Source organism: Phascolarctos cinereus, unplaced genomic scaffold (genome assembly GCF_003287225.1).
Source record: "Phascolarctos cinereus isolate Bilbo 61053 unplaced genomic scaffold, phaCin_HiC Scaffold_4;HRSCAF=312, whole genome shotgun sequence".
In the NCBI taxonomy this organism is placed as follows: Eukaryota; Metazoa; Chordata; class Mammalia; order Diprotodontia; family Phascolarctidae; genus Phascolarctos; species Phascolarctos cinereus.
In genome coordinates, this window is record NW_027555847.1 from 271,333,460 (window position 1) to 271,358,389 (window position 24,930).

Below are 24,930 nucleotides of genomic sequence, written 5' to 3' on the forward strand. Positions count from 1 at the left end.
TAAAGAATTCTGTCTTTTGCAAGTTCTGTTAAAAATTAGGTATTAAGAGTATATCCAGGGGCAACTAGGTTGCACAGTGGATACAGCACCGGCCCTCAAATCAGGAGGACCTGAGTTCAAATCCAGCCTCAGACCAAACACTTGACACTAGCTGTGTGACCCTGGGCAAGTCACTTAACCCCAATTGCCTTGAAAAAAAGTACATCCACATAAAAATCTCAACTGTAAAAAAATACTACTGACTTTCAGGACATTTTATGAACAGTCATTACTGTTTGATATGCCATTGCATATCAATTTGACCTTCTAAAGATAACTGAAAGCACAGAGGTATAGAACGATAGGACATCATCAGGTTCCTAAAAAATACCAGCTAATATATGGAGAATTTAGATAATATAGCACAACAAAAAAGAAAATATAGTCTTTCCTCAAGGATTAGTCAGTGCAATGGCACAAATCTCTTCCATATTTATTTTAAACTACTCTTACAATAGGTTCTTATATTATTGGCAACAAAGTCTGGACGTAGGTAGTAAATTATACCTAATGACTCTTACATTTTCAGCACTATTCAAAATTTGTAGCAGACAGATGAAAAGTTAGAATGATTATTTCTTGAAAAGGTACTCCATGTTGGGCAAATAGAGCAAAGGAATCCAGTTTCTCTTGGAGGAATTTTTGTAAATAGAAAATGCTGTTTTTGCAAAATCAAAAACAAGGCCAAAAGCAAGAAGCTCTTGAATAAACATATTGTATTAAATAGCTTCTCACTTCTTTCTCAAAGGAAAATTAAGAATACTACAGTTATCCCTCTTCCTCATCACAAAATGTAAAGAAATATTTTTAAACTGACGCAAGGAAATATTAAAGCCAGAGGTAGTGGGATGAGGTGGACCCCGCCTTAGAGTCAGGAAGGCCTGGGTTCACATACTGCCTCTGACACATTCAACTGCGTAAGTCACTTAAACTCTCAGTTCCCCAAAGCAACTCAATTACAGAGTAACTACCTATCTGCAAGAGTGAAAAAAGTTCCCCACCAGTGTTTCCTATACAGATAAAATAACAGATCAGGACCAAAAAAAAAAAGCTTTAAAATATGTCTGTATGTGGTTAACAGCCTCACTTCCCCGCCCCTCCTACCCCTTGTCCAAGTAACTTATTCACATGTAAATCATTCAAGTATACTTTTAGGTGTAACATACATCTGTAATTTTAAGATCACAGGATTTAGACACAGAAGCATCACAAACTTGGAGCTGGAAGGACCCACAGGGAAGGATCATAAAGTTTGATCTGGAAGAGATTTCTGGTTCACTTATGTTAAAACTCCTGATGTATACCTAAGTGGGAAGAGACTCTAGATTTAGAATTGGTGAAAATAATATAATCTCATTTGATCCTCACTACAACCCTGTGTGGTAGATGCTATTATTATTCCAATTTCACAAATGAAGAAACTGAGGCCTAAGGAAGTTAAATGATCAAATGACATAATATTTGTAAAAGCACTTAGCACAGTGCCAGGTACATAGTAGGTGCTATGCTTATTCTCTTAACCACATTCACTTACCCAAGATAGTACAACTAATAGAGCCAGAACTTGAACCTATATCCTCTGACTCCAAATCAATTCATTTTCCCCTAAAATTATGACTTCTCTATATGTACATGTAGTCTGTATCATACAGACTTTATCATATATGTAGATACACACACACACACACACACACACACACACACACACACACACATACTGGAACATTTAATACTAGACTCTAGTTCAAGCTCTGCCACCTCGGCTGTGTGACCTTAGGAAAAGTCATACAAAATTCTTTGGGTCTCAGTTTTCTTATCAGTAAAATCTGAAGATTGGAATAAAAGATCACAAAGTGTGTTTCTTCTCCATTCTTCAGGTCTTTTTTTTTTTTTGGCTAGGCAGTAGGGTTAAGCGACTTGCCCATGGTCACTCAGTAAGTGTCAAGTGTCTTGAGGCTGAATTTGAAGTTAGGTCCTCCTGACTCCAGGGCCAGTGCTCCATCCACTGCACCACCTAGCTGCCCCTCTTCCTCTTCATTCTTTAGAGCATCTAGGTGATACAGTACAGAATGCAATGGATTTGGAGTCAAGAATACCTGAGTTCCAACGCTGCCTCAGTTACTTACTTCTCAACCTCAGTTTCCACATCTGTAAAATGGGGATAATAATAGCATCTACCACCCAGAGTTGTAGTGCAGCTCAAATAAGATAATATGTAAACCTCAAATCACTATATTATTCCCACAAATTCTAAGTCTAGGATCCCTCCCCATTTAGATAAAGCACCAAGGGTTTTAATATATGTGAATCATATATAACAAAAGAGAAAAAGTGGTATATAGTTTTGTCATATAACATCAATTTTAGCCAAAAACTTTAATCTTAAGATAAGATTTTTACAAATTCACCTTACTTTTTGCTTCATAAAGAAAATAAATATTTTATTTCTAATACTATTGATGTGTGTAATGGCAAAATAAGTTTGGTATTTATTTTTATTTCCCACTTTCAAAGACCAGAAATTAAATCTCTTCTTTAGTCTCAAACGCATTCAGTTAGAGAGGGGCAAGGAAGCAATTATTTAAGAAACACCAGATGTTACTATGGCACTTGACTTGCATCCACATATCCAGCAATACTGGCCTCCTTGAAGTCAGTTCCTCACACATGACACTCCATCTCTTGATTCCATGCATTTTTCACTGGCTGCCCCCCCATGCCCAGAATGTTCTCCCTTCTCACCTTCTGACCACATCTTCCCTGGCTTCCTTCAAGTCTCAGCTCAAATCCCAGCTTTTTCAAGAGGCTTTTCCCAGGCTTTTTCAATACTAGTGTTTTCCCTTGGAGATTAACTCCACTTTGCCCTCGTTCTTAAACAGTTTTTGCAGATGACAGTGTCTCCCTTATTAGAATTTGAGTTCCTTGAGGGCAAGGACTATTTTTTGTTTTTCTTTGTATTACCAAGACTTAGCAGGATGCCCAACATAAAGAATATACTTAAATGCTTGTAGACTTGCCTAGACTTGACCTAAGGTGGGGACTTACATATTAAAATTCAGCAATTAAGGTTCTATCTATTTGCCTACATCTTGGTTGTCTTCATTCATGCTAGGTGCAACACCAAACATTCATATATTCAACACCAAATATCAAGTCTTCCCTGGTCAACGGTGTGAGGGACAGAGGGCAGTGTCTGTGTGTGTGTGGGGGGGGGGTATACGCACGACTTCATTTTAATTCAGATAGGCTTAGGTTTTGCCTCTCTGCCTTCATATATAAAAGCCTTGATCTTGAACATTTGAGTTTCACTTATAAATTCCATGTCACACTTAACACTTCCCCAACGTAAATGCTTATTAAAGTAACAGCTAAAAATAAACCAGAATGTTTCATACATGTGAAGTCAGCACTCTAGCTTCTTTTCAGCTATCGTTGCTACCTTATAAAGTAGCTACCACACCCAATAACCAGCAAAACATACCTATAGAAACATCCATTTGTCCTTGAACTCAGTAGGCACTTTTATTAGACAACCTGTTAGAGTTTATGCTCCTTTACAGAGTGTACTGATCTCATTTCTAACCAACTACAATAAAAAAAAAGTTGCTAACTGTGTAGTCGCCTTTACAAAACATTTACTTTTAACTGCTATAAAATGATGACTGTCAAGGGTCACAGCACTTCCTTCACCCACTGCAACTCATGAGTAATTTTTAAATGTTTTCCTATACACTGCAGATGTGAAAAAAAGGAACAAGAAGCCACTTGTGCTTCAGATGAAAAAAAACCTCCTGTTAAGTAACTATGAGAAAAAACCTAGTTGTTCAAATATTAGTTCCATTATGGTTCTGAATATCTGGGGAAGGCTGTGGTAACCTCTGCCTCTCAGCTAACATCCAATTCCTATACAAGAAACCATTACCTCTTCCACAAAAATAAAATCTAAAGATGTCCTGCCAATTTCAGTTTGCAGGACTCATGACACCTCTTTAATCTACAGGAATGTGAAATCTGATTAGTCTCTGATTCCACACTTACATTGCTAGTGAAGCTGACTTTCGAGCGTCTAAAAAGTTAAAGGGAATTGTCTTAATTTTCATTGAATGCCACATGTCAGTTTGAATCATCTCTAGTTCTGCACAGAAGTTTTAAAGCATTTTGAACTAAATCATTTAAAGTAAAAGCCGGAGAGGCAGAGGAAGAGAATCAAACGTCTAAAAATGAATAGAAAAATGTGCCCAGGAACGAAAATGGAGCTTCACGCTCGCCTCTAGCACCGCTCTGCTCTGGACCGTCATGGTGTTAGAGGTGAAGGCTACGGTGGCGGAGTCACAGAGAAGCAGAACAAGAAGGCTCCAGTCGGACTTGGTTTCGCTGTTGGTGGCGGTTTGTCTGTTTTTCTCTTTTGGGGGGTGGGGGTGGAGGAAGAGGTAACTAGCTCAGCCCAGCTCCGTCTCAGTCCCCCTGTTGCTATGTCTCCTTGCAGCTGAGGATGTGCAAGCAGCCAGGGACGGGTTGCTACTGCAGCAGAAACTAGGGCTAGAGGCTAGGCTTTCTGGGAAGTGACCTCTCCCAACTAACTCATAAAAAGGGGGGGAGGGGGTGGAGAGGGCAGAAACGAATAGTGAAAAGGAGAGAAGTGGAGGTGGGAATGTGGGAGCAGACGAGACCAAGTGGCGCACCGCTAGGACACGGATGCCTCGCCTTCCTCGCCTTCCCTCGCCCCACTACCTCCATCCACTCACCAGTTTTATAGCGGGTGTTCTCCTTTGTCTGATCGCCTCCTTTCTTCCCTCTCTCTCCCGGTTAGCGGCTGCTTCTCTTCTGCTGTTTCTCCGGTGCTCTCAGCACTGCCCCCTCGCTCCGAAGTCCCCCACCCCCTTCCTAGTCTCCTCCCTTCCGCAGTCCCCTCCCTAGGGCTCGGAGGGAGAATGGTGATAATAGAGGATCTCTCCCCCAGAAGGAGGAACCCGGAATAATGCTAATGCTGCCGCTGCGCCGCACCCCCTCCCCTTCCCTGCACACCCACACCCACACGACACACACGCTGGACCCCCACCCCGCCAGTCACCTCCCACACCCTCCCCTTCGCCCCACTCCGGCGCGCTCCGGGTTCCGCGGGCGGCCGCAGCTGCCGGGTTCTCAGCCTCCCACAGGGCGTGCGGCGAGGGCTGCCATTCACCTCTCTCACTTCTCCTCACTCCCACCCCCTTCTACCTTCCTGCAATGAGGAGTGCTTACTAAAATGCTGGAAGTGAGCGAAGATCGCAGATGGGAAAAAGGAAATTCGTAAAAGAGGGAGGGGGAAGGGACTCGAACGAGGCAAGTTGCAAAGGAGGTGAAGATGGCGACTCTGAAGCTGTGCTGCACGGCTGAGAGGGAAGCAGTGAAGAGCCCCCGACTCTGCTTGTTGCTGAGGCTGCCGCGGCTGCCCCCTTTGCGCTCCGCGCCTGGCCTCTCGGGTCACTGACCAGGTGGGATACAGGGGAGGGGCGAAGGCTAGAAAGGCCGTCCTTCATCCTGCTAGCTGTGGCTGCTGCCTCGTCGGCCATGCACACGGCTCGCGGCTGCCCTCCGGTTCTGCTTCTGCCGCACTTTCAAACAGCCGCCACACTCCTGACCACTCCTGGGAGAGGAACCCGAAAAGGCAGGCCGGGCCCGAGGGCCCCCTCTGGCGCCCAGTCTGAGAGCGAGCGAGAAGTAGGGCTGCAGGGGGGAGGAGGAATTCCTCAACTCAGCAACTCAGCGAGCCGAACTTCAGACCTGGGGCCTGCAGTGCAACCTGGCCACCTCCCTTTCTAAATGTTACATATTAAGGTTTCCTTTAAACTGGATCAAATTGGACGAATCAAACTGCCAGTTGCACATCTGGCCCAGGGCAGTCGGGCCTGGGTCCACTGATTTCAAATCTAGTGCTGTTTTTATTATACATGTTGCTTCGTTCAACCCTCTCATTCCATAGATCATTCAACAGGCATTTAGTTAGTGACTACTATGTTCCAGGGTCTGTGCAAGTTGAAAGGAATTAAAAGACAAAAATGAAATCATTTCTGTCCCCCTCCCCCAAGAAGTTTGCGTTCAAAGAAGCACTAGCATACTTGTGGTCAAGTCAGTGAGCTTCTATTAAGCACCAGGAAGTGGGCTAAATGTAGGAAATAACAAAGAAATGCAAAAGCAGTCCCTGCCCTCAAGGTGCTCACAGTCCCAAGGAGACATTTTGCAAACAATGCACAAACAGGATAAACTGGAGATCTCTGAGGGAAGGGGCTGAAAGGCTTCTTGCAAAAGGGTCTTGAAGGTAGCTAGGGAACTCAGGAGATTGAGGGGAGCAGGAAGAGAATTCCAGGCTTGGGGGAAAGCCAGAGAAAATTTGTAGAGTTGAGAGGTGGAGTGTCTTGAGGGAGTCTAATGCCACTGGATCACAGAGTAAGGTGTAAGAAGACTGGAAAGGTAAGAAAGGGCCAAATTGTGAAGGGCTTTAAAAGCCAAAGATTTTATATTTGTTCCTGGAGGTAATAGGTAGTCTATGGAATAGGATGACATAGTCAGACCTGTATTTTAAGAAGATCACTTTGATGAATGAATGGAGGATGTGATGGGGTGTGGCCCAAGCCAAGGTCTTTGCCCCTTGCCCTAAAGGGAATCTGGCTCCCCTTCGGTCTACAGGCCCCAGCCCCTCATCTCCCTTTGAAAGCCTTAGCCTGCCTTTTAATCTCATTCAGATACCTTTCAGTTCCTTCATTATCTATTCCCATTGTCTGTTCAATCTCTTAGACATTCCAATCTCTGGGAATTCTCACCCAGACCCTTTTCCCAGACCCTTCCCTGGTCACCTAAAGTATATAAGATCAACCCTGGCCTCATTTGGGGCTGAGAATCTTTCATGCCCGCTCATCCTTGTGGGATCACCTGGCCCTAAGTGTTTTATCACTAATAAACTTTTCCTCTGGCTGAAGATTTGAGTTGAATTCTTCCAGGCAGGGCCCGGTACCGTGATCTTGGGGTCCCAGCACCCCAAAACCCCCAGACCTCTTCAGATGGACTTAAGTGAGGAGAGACTGGGGCTAGGAAGACCAACCAGCAGTCTATTTTTTTAACATTTTATTTTTCCACAATTACATGTTAAAACAATTTTTAAAATATATTCTTTAAAGTTTTGAGTCCCATTATGCCCAAAGGGCTATAAAACTATATATCCTTTGATCCAACAATACCACTTCTAGGTCTGTATCCCAAAAAGATCATAGAAATTCAAAAAAGACCCACATGTACAAAAACCTTTATAGCAGTTCTTTTAGTGGTAGCAAAGAATTGAAAATTGAGGGTTTGCCCATCAGTTGGGGAATGGCTGAGCAAGTTGTGGTGTATGAATGTAATGGAATACTTTTGTTTTATAAGAAAGGATGAGCAGGGAAATTTCAGAAAATCCTGGACTCACTTGAACTGATGCTGGGTGAAGTGAGCAGAACCAGGAGAACATTGTACACAATAACAGCAATATTATTTGATGGTCAACTATAATACATTTAACTCTTCTCAGAAATATCATGATCTAAGACAATTCCAAAAGACTCCTGATGGAAAATGCTATCCACATCCAGAGAAAGAACTATGGAGTCAGAATGCAGATTGAAGCATACTATTTTCATTTCTTTCTTTTTTTTTTCTTTCTCATGGTTTTGCCCTTTTATTCTGATTCTTCTTTCACAACATGACTAATGTGGAAATATGTTTATCATGATTGTACATGTATGACGTATTTCAGGTTGCTATCTTGGGGAGAGGGGAAAGAGAAAAATTTGGAACTCATCCTATAAAAAAAAATGAATGTTGAAAACTATTAACAGGGTACAGATCCAAGCCGAGACCTTTGCCCCTCACCCCAAAAAGAATTTGGGTCCCAGTTGCCAAAGGACTGACTAGAATTCTCCCACTTGATCAAGATAGTCTAGTTTCTTCCCCCCCCCTTTCATTATCACCTATGCTCTATCACCCAATTCTGTTACTCTTAATCTAGCCAAGCCCTCCATTGTCTTACCTTCCTATGGCCCCAGGCCACCTCCCACCCTTAATCCTATCTAGGGTCCATTCTCCCTTGGCCACTTGATCCAGGTCCCTGGCTTTCTGTTAACCCCAGCCTACCCACTTCCATCAAGATCCTCCCTATATTCCTGCCACAGTCTTTCTGTGTATAAGATCCATCTTGTCTCTATTAAGGGGATCAGATTCTTTAAAAGTCTAGCCAAGGACTCAGATTTTTATAATCTATCCAATAGCTCATAAATGTTCAGATTCCTTAAGAGTCTGGACAATATGGCAGATCTTTAATAAACCTTATCTTTGGCTGAAAGGCTTGGGTCAATTTCATTTGGGCAGGACCTGTGTCTTGTGATTTTGGGGTCCCAGCTCCCCTAAGTCTCTAGACATTAACACTATCTTTACATATAATTTAAAAAAAAATAAAAAGTTTTGAGTTCCAAATTCTATCCCTCCATCCCACCCCTTATTCCTCCCTTACATGGTGATCAGAATATAGTTTATACATGTGCAATCATAAATATTTCCATATTAGTCATTTTGTACAAAACTCAAGTAAGACAAAAAGAATGAAAGAAAATGAAAAATAGCATGCTTCAGTTGGTATTCAAACAATATCAGTTCTTTCTCTGGAGGCAATAGCATACCTCATCATTAGTCCTTTCGGATTGTCTTGTTTGACTGTATTGCTGAGAATACCTAAGATGCTCACAATTCTTCATCATACAATATTACTGTTACTGTGTATACTGTTCTGCTTCTGTTCTTTAACTCTGCATCAGTTCATGTAAGTCTTTCCAAGTTTTTCTGAAATCAGCCTGCTTGTCATTTCTTATAGTATAATAACATTCCATCACAATCATCTACCACAACTAATTCAGCCATTCCTCAACTGACGGACATCCCCTTAATTTCCAAGTCTTAGCCACCACAAAATAAATGTTTTTGTACAAATAGGTCCTCTCCCTCTCCTTTTTTTATCTCCTTGGGAAACAGACCTAGTAGTAGTAGTATTGCTTGATCAAAGGGTATGCACAGTTTCATAGCCCTTTGGGCAAAGTTACAAATTGTTCTCCAGAATGGTTGGATCAATTTCACAACTCCACTAACAATCCATTAGTATCCCAGTTTAACCACGTCCCCTCCAACATTTATCTTTTCCATTTCTGTCATATTAGCCAATCTGATAGGTATGAGGTATACCTCAGAGTTGTTTTAATTTGCTTTTCTCTAATCAATAATGAGTTAGAGCATTTTTGAAATACAGTTCTAGATAGCTTTGATTTCTTTGCCTGAAAATTACCTGTTCATAGCCTTTGACCATTTGTCAATTGGGCAATGACTTGTATTAGTAATTTTATTCAGTTCTCTATATATTTGGGAAATGAGGCCTTTATCAGAGATACTTGCTATAAAATTTTTTCCCTGGTTTTCTGCTTTCCTTCTAATTTTGTTTGTGCAAAACCTTTTTAATTTAATATAATCATAATTATATGCTTTACACTTCATAATTCTCTCTTTATCTTGTTTGGTCCTAAATTCTTCTCTTATCCACAGATCTGATAGGTATACTATTCTATGTTCCCCTAATCTGCTTACAGTATCACACTTTGTGTCTAAATCATGTACCCATTTTGACTGTATCTTGGTATTTGGTATGAGATGTTGGTTTGTTCCTAGTTTCTGCCATACTGCTTTCTAGTTTTCCCAACAGTTTTTGTCAAATAGTGAGTTATTGTCCCAAAAGCTTGGATCTTTGGGTTTATCAAACACTAAAGTATTATGGTCATTTACTGTTATTTCTTGTGTACCTAATCTATTCCACTGATCCATCACTCTGTTTCTTAGTCAGTATCAGATTGTTTTGATGATAACTGATTTATAATACAGTTTGAGACCTGCTACCGCTAATCCACCTTCCTTCCTTTTTTAAATTGATTCTCTTGATGTTCTTTACCTTTTATTCTTTTTATAAAATTTTATTCATTTTTAGTTTTTAACATTCGCTACTACAAGATTTTGACTTTCAAATTTTCTCCCCATCTCTACCTTCCCCTCACCCCAGGACAGCATGCATTCTGCTTACCCATTCCCCCAAACTGCCTTCCTTTCTACCCTATCCCCATCTTATCCCCTTCCCACTTAATTTCCTGTAGGGTAAGATAGATTTCCATACCCAATATAGTGTATATGTTATTCCCTCCTTAAGCCAAATCTGATGAGAGTAAGGCTAACTCATTCCCTCTCACCTCCCCCTTCTTCCCTTCCACTGCAAAAGCTTTTTCTTGCCTCTTTTATGTGAGATAATTTACCCCATTCTACTTCTCCCTTTCTCCTTTGTCCGGTACATTCTTCTTTAACCCCTTAATTTTATTTTTTAGATATCATCCCTTTGTATTCAACTCACCCTGTGTCCTCTATCTACATATATTCCCTCCAATTACCCCAATAATAAGAAAGGTCTCATGAGTTACAAATATGTCATCTTTCCATGTAGGAATGTAAACAGTTCAACTTTAATAAGTCCCTTATGATTTCTCTTTCCTGTTTACCTTTTCATGCTTCCCTTGAGTCTTATATTTGAAAGTCAGTTTTTCTATTTAGCTCTCATTTTTTCTCAAGAATGCATTCGATTCCTCTACATTATTGAATGACAATTTTCCCCTTCATGGATTACACTCAATTTTGCTTGGGTAGGTGATTCTTGGTTTTAATCCTAGCTCCTTTGAACTCTGGAATATCATATTCTAAACCCTCTGATCCCTTAATGTAGAAGCTACTAAATCTTGTGTTATCTTGATTGTGTTTCCACAATACTTGAATTGTTTCTTTCTGGCTGTTTGCAATATTTTCTCCTTGAGCTGGGAACTCTGAAATTTGGCTATAATATTTCTGGGAGTTTTCCTTTGGGATCTCTTTCAGAAGGTGATCAGTGGATCCTTTCCATTGCTATTTTACCCTCTGGTTCTAGAATATCAGGGCAGTCTTCCTTGATAATTTCTTGAAAGATGATGTCTAGGTTCTTTTTTTTTGATCATGGCTTTCAGATAGTCCAGTAATTTTGAAGTTCTCTCTCCTGGATTTATTTTCCAGGTCAGTTGTTTTTCCATGAGATAGTTCACACTTTCTTCAATTTTTTCATTCTTTTGGGTTTTATAATTTCTTGATTTCTCATAGAATCATTAGCTTCCATTTGCTCCAGTCTAATTTTTAAGGAATTATTTTCTTCAGTGAGCTTTTGTAACTCCTTTTCCATTTGGCCAATTCTGCTTTTGAAGGCATTCTTCTGTTCATTGGCTTTTTGGACTTCTTTTGACTTTTGGTCTAGTCTATTTTTTTAAGGTGTTTTATTTCCTAAACTACTTTTTTGGGTCTCCTTTACCAAGCTGTTGACTCATTTTTCATGATTCTCTTGAATCACTCTCATTTCTCTTCCCAATTTTTCCTCTACTTCTATAGATATATTTGATTTCTTCATCTGAAAACTGCCTATTTGTATTCTTTGACCATTTATCAGTTGGGGAATGGCTTGTATTCTCATAAATTTGACTAAGTTCTCTATATATTTGAGGAATGAAGTCTTTATCAGAGATACTTGCTGTAAAGATTGTTTCCCAGCTTTCTGCTTTCCTTCTAATCTTGGTTGCATTGGTTTTGTTTGTACAAAAGATTTTCAAATTAATGATCAAAATTATTTATTCTACATCTCTATCTTGTTTGGTCATGAATTCTTCCCCTCCACATAGATCTGACAGGTAATGTTGAGGTTTAGGGGTGCTGGGACCCAAAAAAAGCAATGCAGGTACTGCCTGAAATGAATTCAACCCTTGTCTTTTCAGCCAAAGACAAGGTTATAACAAAAATACTGGAGTGGTTTGCTATGTCCTTCTGTAGCTCATTTTACAGATGAGTGAATGGAATGCTGAAATAGTGAAGCCCCCTCAGTGTAGCTGACCCCTCCCTACTTTTCTTGGAAGCTGCCTCTCTGAGAAAGCAGAGTGTCACGAGTAGATTAGGTGACAGAGCCACATCCTGTTCACCTGGATTCTATCCCTTCTTAGGCCCCCTCCCTAATTGTTGAAGCAAACCATTCCCTGTTTCGTGCTCTTTTTGTCCTTGGTGCTGGGGAGAAGTTTCCTCACTTAGACTGTGAGCTCCTAAGCCCAGCTAATGGGAAGAAGAGCCAGTAGGGGTGGGGGGGCTTGCGGTTAGGATCTATATAATCTGCTGAGCTGAACACACTTCCACTCTCTTCAGTCGGCGCCATCTTTTGGGTGCTCTGAGGGAGCCCTTTCTCGAGAAAGCCAATAAACGAACTATTCTTTTTGCTAATATCTCTGAGTTTTCGATTTGTTGGTAAGGGTCTTCATACCCCACACGTGAGGAACTGATGCAAACAGGGTTAAGTGACTTTCCCAGGGTCACACAGCTGGTGTCTTAAGCAGAATCTGAACTCATGAACGAGTCTTCCTGATTCCAAGTCCAGTGCTCTATCCACTATACCATCTAGCTGCCATATGCGTACATTTAATCTGTTTTCAGCTTTGTAGGCATGTAATTGGGCAAAATAATTTCTAATGATTTCCTTTATTTCCTCTTTCTTGTATTGAACTCACCTTTTCCACAATTTAATCTTGACAATTTAATTTTCCTCCTTTTAAATCCTATTAGCTAGCAGTTTAAATTCTATTAGCTTTATTTAAAAAATAAAGAACAATTTTTGGTTTTTTTTTCTCCAAAAAAGCTGGAACAATTGTTTTTTTGTCCTCTGTGGTTTTCCTTTTTGATTTTGTGAAATAAAGCTCTGAAAAGACAGGTTTTTAAAAGCCCATTTTGTTTTAAATAGAGCTACTTGATTCCACTTTAAAACCTACATCATTCTGGCTTTCATTAAAGGGTCAATAATAGCCCCAACCCAAGCCTCTATGGCTCATTATTTAAGCTTTGATGACTTAGAATGAGTGTAAATAGCAACTGTGTTCTGTTCTGGCCATAAACTTTGAAGATCTCCCCTTCCCAGACTGATATCTTTGTGATGGTAAATTAAGCCACCTTTTGTCTCAACTCTTAACTAGCCTTTAGTCATTGAATGGGCTTAGCCTCAGAAAAACTGAAACCTGGGAAAGACCTTAATTTAGGTAGGCCAAGATTACCCACTGCATCGTGTGTGTGTGTGTGTGTGTGTGTGTGTGTGTGTGTGTGTGTGTGTGTGTGTGTGTACACACACACACATTATACATATCTCTCTCTCTCTCTCTCTCTCACTAGCAGGTCCATCAACAATATTAAAACATTTGAAGCTTTTTTTTCTATGGTTGTGTGCTTGGTTCATATGATTCAGCTTGAGTTTCTTCTCTTCGAATTATCTGTTCACAAATTGTGACCACCTCCTGCTGCACTAGCCTCCCAAAAAAGGAGAGGTAAGGTGAAATCAGGCCATGAGCTTTCCATTTCATGCCACCACTCTCTCCTGGTTCTCCTACCTATCTGACTGTTCCTTCTTAGTCTCCTTTGCATGATCCTCATTCAAGTCATGCCAACTAACCAGAGGTGTCCCACAGGACTCTGTCCTCAGCCTTCTTCTATCTTCCCTCTATACTATGTTGCTTAGTGATCTCATCAGCTCTCATGGATTCAATTATGATTTCTATACTGATGATTCTTAAATCTAACTATTGAGCCCTAACATCTCTGCTAACTTTCAGTCTCATGTCTCCAACTGCCTTTTAGAAATCTTGAACTTGATGTCCACTAGACATCTTAATCTCAACATATCCAAAAGTGAACTCATTATCCCTTCCCATATACCTTCCCCCTTTCCAAATTTCCCTGTTATTGGCTATGGCATCACTATCCTCACAGTCCCTCATGCTTATAACCTAGGCATTATCCTTGACTCCCTACAACTCTCACCCCCATACCCAACTTGTTGCCAAAGCCTACTGATTTCACCTTTGCAACATCTCTTAAGTACACCCCCTTTTCTCCTCTAATACTACCACCACTTTGGTGCAGACCATCTTCACCTCATGCCTGGACTATTGCCATAGTTTGTTGGTAGGTCTGCCTGCATCAAATCCCTCCCCACTCCAATCTATCCTCCATTCAGCCACCAAAGTGATTTGCCTAAAGCAAAGGTCTGACAATATCACCCCTACTCAATAAACTCCAGTGGCTCTCCATCACCTCCAGGATCAAATAAAAATTCCTTTGTTTGGTGTTCAAAGCACTTCAAAACCTCTTTCTCCCTACCTTTCCAGTCTTCTTATACTGTATTCCCTACCACATACTCTTCAATCCTGTGACGCTGGCCTCTGTTCCATTAATTGATGCTGTTTTATAAATAAGACATTACCTCTCTCAGCTCCAGGAATTTTCACAGGGTGTTCCTCATGCCTAATATGCTCTCCTTCCTCATATCTGCCTCTTGACTTCACTAAAATCTCAACTAAAATTCCATCTTTTTCAAGAAGCCTTTTCCAATCCCTCTTAATTCTAGTTCCTTCCCTTTTAATTGCTTCCTGCTTATCTTGTACATAGCTTGTTTGTGCATGTCTGTTTGCTTGTTGTCTGTCCCATTAGATTGCAAGCTCCTTGCAGGCAGGGACTGTCTTTTGCCTTTCTTTATATCCCAAGCACTTAGTAAAGTGCTTGGCACATAGTGGGTGCTTAATAAATGTTTACCAACTGACTAGTTTATATGCCTAGTAGTAGTATTGCTGAAACAAATAGAATGCAGTTGAGTTACATTTTGAGTATGATTCCAAATTTCTCTCTCCAGATCATCCATTGGAGAATGGCTGTTGTTCTCATATATTTGAATCAGTTCCATATATGTATATGTATACACACATATATGTGCATATAGATACATACAGCCCATTTTAGATACCAGACTTTAGAGAAGCTGCAAGGCATAGTAGATAGCTGGCCTTAGAGAAAGGAAAGACTACGTTTAAAGTTTGCTTTTGACAAAGTAACCCTAGGCAAGTCACTTAACTTTTAAATGCCCACGGGCAACTCTCTAAGTCAGTAAGTTGTGAATAAGATGCCAACTTGCATTGGTAGAAGTTTCTCACTGGAAGCTCCCACTTTAATGAAATTATAGTTCAGACCTTTAGAGAATCAACAAGCATTTATTTTTTTAACTTTCATAGATTTTATTCTGTTAAATATTTCCCAATTATATTAAATATTTTTAACATTCATTTTTAAAAATTTTGAGTCCCAAATTCTCCCTCCCTCCCCTACCCCTTGAGAAATCAAGCAATATGATATCAATTACACATGTGAAGTCATGCAAAACACATTTCCATGTTAACCATCAACAAGCATTTATTAAATATGTGCCAAACTGTGCTAAGCCCTGGAGATTCAAATAAAGAAAAAAAAATAGCTCCTGCTCTCATACAGTCTAACGGCAACATATATAGAAACACTTGTATACAAACAAAATATATACCAGATAAATTGGAAATGATCACAGAGGGAAAGTATTAGTCTGAAGGGTAACAGAAAAAGCTTCTTACCTTTATCAGGGAAAATTACTTGTAGTTATTTTCTCCAAGTTAATTGTTTTCCTTGTAATTTTTCCTGTATTGACTTTATTTGTGGAGTTTTAAATTGTTATATAATCAAAACCATCCATTTTATGTCTTTAATCATTTCTATGCCTTTTTTGTTCAAATTCTTCCCATAGTCATAGTTGCAGAACTGATCTCCTTTCCTGGTCCTCTCATTCCCCCCCCCCTTTTTTTATTTATCCCTGTCACTCCTCAAGTCTGTTTTGCTTCTGAACACTGTTTCCCTTAATATATCTTCCCATTACCCTCACCTGCCTCTTAGCCTTTTCCCCTATTTCCCTGTTGAGAAAGATAGATATTTATACCCAAATAAGCGTGTATGTATACTCTTCCCTCTTTGAACCACTTCAGTTAAGAGTGAGATTCAAGTGTTGCCTGTTCCTCCCATTTGTCCCTCCGTTGTAATAACTCTTCTTTGTGTGCCTTTTTATGTGAGATAATTTTCCCATTCTTCCTCTCTCTTCCCCCTTCTCCCAGTACATCCTTCTTTTTTGGTCTTCCATTTTTCCTGTAAGATCATCCCAACATAAAACACCCACACACATGCCTTCTAAGTAGACGCCTTCTAACTGCCTCAATGATGATAAAGTTCTTGAGGGTTATAGTTATCTTCTCATTCAAAAATGTAAGCCATTTAATCTTACTAAGTTCCTAATGATATCTCATCCATTTTTACATCTTTATGCCTCCCTTGAGTCTTATGGTTGAATGTTAAATTTTTCTATTCATGAATATTTGGAATCCCTCTATTTCATGAAATATCCATTTTTCCCCCTGTAGGGTTATACTCAGTTTTTCTGGGTAGGTTATTTTTGGTTATAATCCTAGTTCCTTTGCCTTCTGAAATATATTACAAACCCTCTTCTCCTTTAATGTGGCAGCTACTAAATCTTGTGTGATCCTGACTGTGGCTCCATGATAATTGAATTGTTTCTTTCTGGCTGCTTGCAGAACTTTCTCCTTGATCTGTGAGCTCTGGAATTTGGCTATGATATTCCTGGGCATTTTCATTTCTGGATCTCTTTCAGGAGGTGACTGATGGATTCTTTCAATTTCTATTTTGCCCTGTGGTTCTGTTATCTGGACAGTTTCCTTTATAATTTCTTTAATATATGAAATATGATGTCTAGACTCCTGTTTTGATCATGACATTCCAGTAATTCTTAAATTATCTCTCCTCAGTCTATTTTCCAGATCAGGTGTTTTTCAGATGAATTATTTCACATTTCTATTTTTAATTCTTTTGAGTTTGTTTTTATTGTTTATGTCTTATGGAGTCATCAACTCCCACTTGCCCAATACTAATTTTTAAGGAATTATTTTCTTCAGTATTTTTTGTGCCTCTTTTACCAAGCTGTTGTTTTCATAATTTTCTTGCATTGCTCTCATTTCTTTCCCCAATTTTTCCTCTATTGCTCTTGATTTTTAAAAATCATTTTTGCTCTTTTAAAAAAAAAAACTTTCTTAGCTCTTCTAGGAATCCTCATTGGCCTTATGTCCAATCTTCATTTTCCTTTGAGGCTTTGTTGTTGTTTTTTGTTGTTGTTTGCTCATTTTTCCAGCCTATTTCTTGACTTTGGAATTTTGTTAGAATTGGGTTCTGGTCACCCTTGAAGGGAAGGGGTCACTATCCCAAGCTTTGAGCTTTTGGACCCTACTTTTCAATGAGTCTGTAAGTGTTCAATGTTTCCAAGGTGGTCGCTGCTTTCCTGGTCTGTACTCTGGTCTTTACCCAGGTAGAGTCCCTGCTTTTTGGTGACCATAATTCCTCTCTGTGGAACTGCTACCTCAAACTGGGACCCATGGTTCCTTGCCACTGACAGCAAGTGCTCCTCTGTCCTGGAACTACAACCCAGAAATGGGTTACAGGCAGTGGAGCTGCCAAATGATGCCCAGTCCTCTGCCCAGTGATAGCATAGGGGTTCCCTATAGTCTCTTTATGATCAGATGTTGAATCCCCTTACGTCTGGGCAATTAGTACTCTCAGTATACAGTTGCTGCTGATGCTGACACTGAGCTGCCTTCCAGGTCCACAGCTGGTGTCACTCCCATGCTGTTCTCTAGGCCAGGGCTCACTCTAGTGCCACAGACCTCTCCTTCTGACTTCCTAAGTTGTCCTGGGCTGGAAAAATGTCTTACCCTGATCTCTTTTTGGTTATGGCACTTAAGAATTCGATTTGACACATTATTTTAAAATGTATTTTATTTTAGGGGGAACATTAAGAAGGCTGATTTAGAATGCTCCCTTACTCTGCCATCTTGGCTTTGCCTCTCCTAAGCTGATGATTCTCGAATCTACCTATCTTGCCCCAAACTCTGTGCTGACCTTTAATCTCACATCTCCAACTGCCTTTCAGACTTTGTGTAGTGGACATCCAGTAGACATCTTATACTTAATATATCCAAAACAGAATTCGTTATCTTTCTCCCTAAATCCTCCCGTACTCTCACTTTCCCCACTACTGTAGAGGGCAAGACAAATCTCTGAGTCCCTCAGATTTACAACCTAGGAGTCATCCTGGACTCATTTCTCTCAAACACCTTCCCAACCCCCCAGCCCCATATCTAATCTATAGCTAAGTCCTGTCAAATTCACTTTTGCAACATCTCTTAAATAGTCCCTTTCTTTCCTCTGACATTGCCACTCCTACAGTGCAGGCCCTCATCACCTTACATATGGATTATCATAATAGCCTGCTGGTGGATCCGCCTGTCTCAGGTCTCTCCCCATTCTAATCCATCCTCCATTCAACCACTAGAGTGATTTTCCTAAAGCACAGTTCAGTTGCCCACCACTTCCATCCTCACCTCCCCCCCCCAGTAAACACCAGTGGCTCTCTATTGCCTCCAGAATCAAATACAAAATGCTGTTTTTGGCATGCAAAGCCCATCAAAACTTAACACTCTCTTACCTTTTCGGTCTTCTTACACTTTACTTCCCAACATATAACTCAACTTCTTGATCCCAGTGAGACTGGCCTCCTAGCTGTTTCATATACAAGCCATTTCACCTCTGGGCTCTGGACATTTTCTCTAGCTGTCCCCCAGGCCTGGAAAGTTCTCCCTCCTCTGCTCCAACTACTTCCCTGACTTCCTTTGAGTCCCAACTAAAATCCTATCTTTTACTGAAAACCTTTCCTAACCCTTCTTAATTTTAGTGCAGGGTTTGCTGTGAAACCTTCACAGGATTGTTTTGATTTGCATTTCTTTCATTATTAATACTTTGGAGCATTCTTTCATGAGGATATTAATACTTTGCAGTTCTTTTGAGAATTTTTCAATCATATCCTTTGACCATTTATCTACTGAAGAATACATATTTGTCATATGTGTATGTATACACAGAGAGACACATGCATCTGTATGTATATTATGTGTGTAATTTTGTTTATATATGATGGATATCAAATCCTTATCAGAGGAATTTAATTCAAAGATTTTTTTTTCTCATTTGACCACTTCCCCTTTCTTCTCGTCAATATATTGCTGTCTGTGCAGCTCTTCAGTTTTAAGTAACCAAAGTTAGCTATTTTATCTTATGTAACAGCAAACCCTGAAAACTGACAAAAATGAGAAAAATGGCAACATTCAATGTTTTAAGGGTTGTAGAATGATAGGCATATGATATATTGTTGGCAGAGTTATGAAATGGTATAACCATTTTGGAAAGCAATTTGGAATATGCAAATAATGTGACTAAAACATCTATACCTTTTGAACCATAGACTCCATTACTGGGCCTTCTTCCCTAAGGAAGCCACTGATAAGAGGAAAGTCTCCATATACTCCAAAGTCGATGCCCATCAATTGGGGAAGGGCTAAACATATTGTGATACATGAATGTAATGCAATATTACTGTGCGATAAGAAACGATGTATGATAAATACAGAGAAGCATGGAAAGATCTGTATGAACTGATGCATAATGAAATAAGCAGAACTATATAGATATATACATAATAACTATGGTAATGTAAATGGAAAGAACAGGCAAACACCAAAAATAAAAAGTAAATGTAACAAAATTATAAAGTTCAAGCAAGATTTGTGAAGAGATATGAGAAGAAATCCCCAATTTTACCCCTTTGTGGAGGTAAGAGGTCCACAGGTGTTAGACATTGCATGTTTTCAGACTTTTTCAAATGTATTGATCAGTTGTGCTGATTTTTTTTCTCCTCTCTAAAAAAATATTATTTGTCATATGGGATGACTCTGGGAGGAGGAAAAGGAGAGATACTTGGGATATGGTGATATAATAAACAGAAAATATCAACAAACATATATTATTTGTTTTTTTAAAGGTTCAGGAAATGCTTCCTGTAGAGGGCAGAATTTTAGCTGGTATTTGAAGGAAGCCAGGAAAACTAGGAGGTTGAGATGAGGATGGAAAGTATTCTGTGCTTGGGGGACAGCCATTGAAAATGCCTAAAGTTAGGAGATGGAGTGTCTTATTTAAGGAAAAGCAAAGAGGCTTGTGTCACTGGGTAGAAGAGTGCATGAGGGAAAGTGTAAAAAGATGAGAAAATTGGGATGCACTTTGAAGGGGTGGGCTAGGTGCTCCAGGGAGGTGTGGGTGAGAGGGTGAGGTGTTGCTACTGAAGACAGGCATTGCCCTCAGGAGTTGCTGTAAGGGATGGCTGGCTAATGAGTACTTCAGCTCTCTAGGAATGGGTGGGGACAATTCTTTCAAGATTATGTCTATTTGTGCCCTTTCTGGACTTGCATCATCTAGGCAAAGACCGGATATAAACCAATATTTAGGCGTGGCTTTGGACAGACTTTGCTCTCTCCTCTTCATGAAGAAGACTTTGACAACCAGTACCTAGAGCTGCAACAAAAGGCTTGCTTATTATGTTCAGAGGCATTTTTCTAGATCCACATAGAATCTTTTGGAATATTTATAAGAAAAAGTAAAAGCTATTCTGCACCCCTGAGAATAGATCTCAATCAATTAATCAATCATAAACTTTAGACTATAGTAGAATTCTACATCATGAAGAAGGGGAACTTCTTGAGCATACCATAAATGAGGAGAAAGGACTTCCAACAACTAGAATCTCTTTATCACATGTGCTCTCAACACTCTCAACTTGAGTTTATTTCCCCCTGGACTCTATGTACTTGTGGGTGAGTATGTCATAGACTTCTGCTTGGACAATTGTACCAACTGTTCTTATGTTACCACTTCCTTAAGTAGTACTTTATACAATTTGTTCAAAACTGGCTTGCCTAAAATTATATTCAACTGAATCTTAGGGGAAAACACAACAGAGGGGGTTCAAGGCAAAATATCATTGGAAAATTTCTCTTGACTCCTCAGGGATAACTCTTGAACCCTGAGGGGGAGATAAAGCCATGACCTGAGACTCATCTGTGAAAGCAGGACTTGGGATAAGGAACCTCAGAGTATATATGCATCATATAAAACATTATTAATAAATGCAAAAACAATGTCCTAAGTTAGATCTTTTTACAGCTAGCTTGGCCAGGACTGGGATCTCTTCCTTAAGCTAAGAAGGAAATTTTGTAGCCATTTATATTCCCTGTAGCTAGAAATACTAAAGACTGTCCACTTACACTCTCTGTATTCAATCAAAGAACACACTTGTAGAAAAACTGAGATTGATTTCATAATTTATCTAGAGAAATTCAGGTTTTAAAATATTTTTGAAATGGTGAAGAACAGCTTAAAAGTGAAACAGGAAACTTTGAATTTAAATATTTGTCATTTTGGTCACAGTGTAATGGATGACCTAAAACTAGTACCCAGGTAGTTTAGGTTTGATAGTAGAATGAAATAAGCACCCATAGATCATTCAATAGTTAATGAAAGGAGGGTTACCTAGCTAGAACACGAGACAAGATGTTCAACATGGATGCAATATTCAGCTAAAGTAGACTTCCCTTTCCTCCTCCCCCTTTGTTCCACAGAGAAACAAGTCTGGTCAGAAGGACACAGTGTGGGTGACTCTCATGGCCTTGCACCAAGTCTGAAAGACTTCGTCTCTGCGTGAATGGGACTTTTTATGCCCTTAGATAAACAAGAAGCTATGTCATCACAGTCTGAGGCCACAGAAAGCTGAATCAAAGTTGAGTCCTCTGGGCTACTCATTCCAATTCTGTGTTTTGTTCATTCCAATGTGATCCCCAAAGCTTTAAGTACTTTATTCTTCTATCTATAAAAGGTTTTTTAAAAGTATTCAAATGCTATCATAAAAGTATAAGGTAAAGCACTTTGCCTCTATAGCAAAATATAAAATTACTGCTAGGTGTAGAAATAGTTGTGGAATTTCAGTATAATAGAAGCAAAGAATGTAGTTTGTGGAGTGTATACAGAGGAGTTTCCCTCTCCCTTCTGACTTCCATGACTAAAAGAACAGATATGCCAACATACTAAAATTTTGGATTACATTTAATATTTTGGGGAGTAAGCAATTTAAGTTAGAATTTAGTAGAAAATAAGTCAGTTTATTAAAACATTTCATTCTCAATTAATCATGGTAAATTCAGAAAAATACTCAACAAAATTGGAAGAAATATGAAGTGACATACCTGAGTATAACCACTCTTTAGTGAAAAACATGGCCTGATTTCCTATGAAAATTAAATGTCTCAGCAAATATTCTTCAGAAATGCTCAACCACAATTAGATTTTCCCAACTGTATCCTTCTAATGTAAAATGTAGTCAAGATTCTGCATTCTAAGTCTCTTGTTTTCTGTTCGTATGTATAAAGAAGGTCGACATTTTTTCAGTGATCTTACTTAAAACGACTGAAAAATTAATATGCAAACACTTGAATTTGTCCTAGAAGAGTCATGGCTTATGGGTGATTGTATCACAATAACATATGTTTCTGTAAGGAGTTCTTCCCTAGGTACTAACCATGTAATAAAAATAAAAGGAGAGAAGAATATTTAAGATAATTAAAACCAAACACAATTGCAAGCACATTGTCATATTTACATCAGAGGCATTAGAATACCAAATTTCAACTTTCTCAAGTTTCTCCAAAGTGTGTGGCTTTTTTTTTAGGCATGTACTCGAGTACAGATAGTGAATTTAAATGACTTAGCAGTAACAATAAGTTGTACAGTCAATCTATACCTCTATCATATTCCTTTTAAAACATTTTATTGATATCTTTTGTTTTTTCATTGTCTTTAATTCAAAATATAGCCATTTCCCCCTCCGATTCACAGTCAGACCTTGTAAAATAGAAAATGAAAGTATGCAATAACAACAAATAAAAGTGGTTCAGCAAAACATCAGTCAAGGTTTATGCAACCTACCCACAGTCTCCAACTTCTGCAAAGAAGAATGTGAGGTGTATTTTTCCATCATTTGTTTGAAATTGTTTGGTGATTCATTTATTTCTTAAACACAATAAACACTGCATAGCATTTAGCTAAATATTTCCACTTATGAAAACAAATTACAAATCACTTAGTCATATAACTAAAATAAGATCATTTTAACATAGCAGATTTATTCCAACAGCTAAAGAAAAAAAAATGACTGTTAAATTAAAAGGTAAAGAAATTTAACCTCCTAAGCATATACATTTTTAGAATTTGGACTCCCCTTTGAAGCTAGACCATATTTTACTCACTTATTTTATTATACTTTGGCTCTATCTTTCAAATTCTAAGGAGTAAATAAAAAAGAGACCTTTTTTTTCACTATAAAGTCTTATTGTATTTAATAACAATATTTCAGTTTTTTTTTTAATAATTACTAGCCCTCATCCAAAATCTGTAAAAAACCCATTTTACAGGATCTTGCTATTCATATTCAGTAGATTCAGACATACCACAAGTCAATTAATGCGTTATACATCATCTATAAAATAAAGCTCTCTATGATCCAAAAGACTTAAAATGTACCCCCTTTTCCCCAAATGCTTATGATGATGGATTATTTATGTAACTCATTTTTCTTTGGTTCTTAAAATTCTCCTATTTTCCTCTGTACATCTATTTTTATTTTCCTTTCAAAGAAATCTTATTTCAAGGTCATGGGGCAATTTATCTAATATTCTTCCCTGCTTAGAAAAGACCTAATTGTGAAAGTAAAACTAAAATCGCTTAGCTACTGTTAATACTTCCTCTAGACTCTTACCATATCTAAAGACACTCTACCAAAAGAAAAAGTATGTTCAGCTATAACTTACCATCTGTGGCTGCCACTTACCAGCACTCCACTCTAAGAAGGAAACACTTAAAAGCTGAATATTCCTGGGTAAGTCCTTTAATTTCTCTTGACCTCAACTTCCTCATCTGTAAAATAGGGATAATAACAGCATCTACCTCACAGGGTTGTTGTGAGGATCAAATGAGATAATTAATGCAAAACCTTAAACTGTTATATAAATGTGAGCTATTATTAATAATTTTAATAATATTTATATAATGAGTATAAATTATCTACACAAAGCCATTATCTTTACATTGCTTGGCTTCCAACATCTGATACTACTACTACTACAACAACTACAACTACTACTACAACAATGACAATGATTACGATTGCTCCAGCTACTACTAGTTGGTATTTACAAGTTGCTTTAAGTTTTCAATATGCTTTACAAACAGTAAGCTCATAGCAACATAGTGAGAAAACTGTTCCTATTATCCCAGTTTAATAAATGAGGATAATACTGAGGCTCAGGGTCACCCAGGTCAAGTAAGACTTAAACCCAGGTACAGAAAGTTCTTTATGTAAATTTGCATTAAGCAAATTCGACTTTATAATATCCACATTCCAAAAAAACACCTATGTTAACTTTACTATACTTCATTCCTGCTCCTCTACTTGCTCCATGGCCTCCCACTCCATTACCAAAAAACAAAACAAAACAAAAAAATCCCTCCAACTGAAAGCAAAAGAACAGAAGCCCAGAAAGATGATCACCACCACCACAGGAGAGGGTGCTTGGCTTGAGACCAGAAATATATGAGAGACTTTAGCCCCAGTCTGCCCACCTGCCTGGCCTTGCATGTCTATCTTCCTTCTATCTGCACCTGGGTACCCTGTGTCTGTCCCCAGGGTAGCTCATCCATTCCTATCTGTGCCCATGTGTCTCCCTCTCCCCACCCCCAATTCCTTGTCCTTCTCAATCCCTGGCCCCATGAGTCTTTCAACTGTGTGCTGGCTCCCTCTCTCCACAGGACAAAGCCCTCTTATGCCTTCTTCCCTCCCTCCCTTCCCCAAGTCCATGGCAAAATCACACTATGCAAAAACTGCTTCATGTGATCACTTACATAAAGGAA

At 39.0% G+C, this 24,930-nt stretch overlaps 1 protein-coding gene across 5 annotated transcripts in view; it reads right to left on the reverse strand.

Annotated features, from left to right (window-relative positions):
- Positions 1-24,930, reverse strand: part of CDC42SE2 (CDC42 small effector 2) — a 185,533-nt gene that overhangs the window by 140,193 nt on the left and 20,410 nt on the right. For 2 of the 5 annotated variants that reach the window (XM_078153061.1, XM_020973973.2), the window contains exon 1: positions 4,785-4,999. The exons of 1 other annotated variant lie outside the window; for it this stretch is intronic. The gene's annotated coding sequence lies outside the window, so the exon portion shown is untranslated. Of the gene's footprint in view, positions 1-4,784; positions 5,018-24,930 lie in introns of those variants that run through there. 2 more of the 5 variants (XM_020973974.2, XM_078153062.1) reach the window with 2 other exon arrangements.